Genomic DNA, 2,082 nt, shown 5'->3' with positions numbered 1-2,082 from the left:
CTGCTTGTGCCTGGTTATGGGTTCACAGCATGGCCAGCCGCAGTCCATTCCATTAGACCTAATGTCTTCACCTTCACTCCCCCATCTCCTAACCACCCTCCTTCCCACTACAGAATGGAAACCTTTTGAAACATTTGCACACAATAGAAAAGGAGGGGCAGGGGACAGGCCATAGGTGAGGGCTGAGAGATGGCTGCTAGGTAAGTCTGTGACTTTCCCAGCAGTCTCTCTTTTTATCATTTTAATCTCTTTCTGGATCTACATTATGCTTCTTTCTTAATTCCAATGTTTTTTTTAAATTTATTTTGCTCTATCTCATTTCTTAACCAGGCTGCAGAGGGCTTTTTAAAAAAAAATCTTTTAAAAGACCAGCTATTAGATCTATTCATACTTGCTTTGATTTCGTAGTTGGTATTGTTTTCTATTTATTTAAGTCAGCTTTTATCATTTGCTGTTCCTTTCCTAAGACCTCATGATGAGTAGTATTTTACTGTCTGTCCATTAATAATTAAGCTATTTAGAGCTATAAGTTTTCCTCTAAGTGCAGCTTTTACTGTGTTCCACAGATTTTGCTATGGTTTCTTTTCTTCTTGCTTTTAAGATAATTTGTATTTCAGTTTCAATTTCCTATTTGATCCAAGGATTATGTAAGGTGTGTACCTTAATTTCCAAGTAGTTAAGATTTTTTAGTCGTTTTTAAAGTTATTGATTTCTAACTTTGTCATAATCAGAAACTATAGCTGATAACATCCCTATCACCCGAAACTTAATGTCACTATTTCTTTGTGACCAAATGCATGATTAAATTTTGTGGATGTTCAATAGACATATGAAAATACATATTTTCTATTAAAAATGGTATAAAGTTATACATATATATACATACACACATATATACACATATTTATACACATGTATACATAATCAAGTTATTGACTGTATTGTTAAATTTGACTGTGACCTTAATTACTTTGTTTTTTTTTTATCTTTATTATTTAGAAATGGTAAGGTGCATTCTTTCCCCCCCCAAAAATATATTCTTTCCCTTAATAAAAATGATATAGCCCAAAAGCATTTATTAGGGGAACTTATGTTCAGAGAGCTACCTTGTGACAAGAAGTTCATAGCAAGATGTGAAAGAGGAAAGAAGTTCACCTGTGTATGTCTGCACTTACGGCAACTGGTCTACAGTTGAAGAACAAAGGCGCCTGGGACACTGACATTGATGTTCCTGGGAAAACTAAATTTCAAGGATCTCAGACTGAATCCTGGTGATAGTTTCTCCACATTTGATACTCCTTACTGCAGAGTGGTGCTGAGCATCTGTTACAACATCCACTTGGGAGAGCTTGCACAAATCTGCACAAACAGAGGCTGCCAGCTGTTAGTGTATACTGGAGCTTTTAATTTGACCGTTGAACCAGCCCACTGGGAGTTGCTTCAGTGAGGCTGGGCTGTTGGTAATCAGGAATATGTGGCCACAGCATCTCCAGTGTGGGATGACCAAGCCTCCTATATTGCCTGGGGACACAACACTGTTGTCAACTCCTGGGGTGAGATCTTAGCCAACGCTGGTGCTGAACAAATGATTGTGTATTCAGGCATAGACCTTAAAAAGCTGCCTGAATTAATGCCAGCAAATTCCCATTTTTTAGCTGGAAGCAATCAGACCTCTATGCAGTAGAGACAAAAAAGCCCAAGGTGTTTACTTCCAGCATGCAATTGGAACAGGAAGATATGATTCTGCAACATAATCAACTCGCTACGGATTTATTTAATGGAAATTTATTTTTATCTTTTTTTTTTTAAATTTCAGCCATTTCCCTCCCTGGGGGCTCTTAATTGAAATGATGGAGCATTAGCGCACTGTACTTTCCATGCCATATTAAATAGTTAAAAGTGATGGGTCACTTACAAAGACTCAGACTGGCATTGAAGAACAGAAAGAATGGGTGCTGGCTCTAAAGCTTCTTTGTACTTCAGTTGCCTCTGAGTTGTTGGTAAAAATATCAGATCTTGGTATTTTGGTGCTTGATTCAACTAATTCAAATATATTTGTGTCATGAACCTCTTATCCCGCTT

At 37.3% G+C, this 2,082-nt stretch overlaps 1 pseudogene; it reads left to right on the top strand.

Annotated features, from left to right (window-relative positions):
• Nucleotides 1-1,161: 1,161 nt before the first annotated feature.
• On the top strand, nucleotides 1,162-1,809 carry LOC119507653 (annotated as a pseudogene).
• The last annotated feature ends 273 nt before the right edge of the window (nucleotides 1,810-2,082 follow it).

This window comes from Choloepus didactylus, chromosome 13 (genome assembly GCF_015220235.1).
Source record: "Choloepus didactylus isolate mChoDid1 chromosome 13, mChoDid1.pri, whole genome shotgun sequence".
NCBI lineage: Eukaryota > Metazoa > Chordata > Mammalia > Pilosa > Megalonychidae > Choloepus > Choloepus didactylus.
Note: the sequence above shows the minus strand (reverse complement) of the source record. Positions and strands in the feature narration are given on the sequence as shown.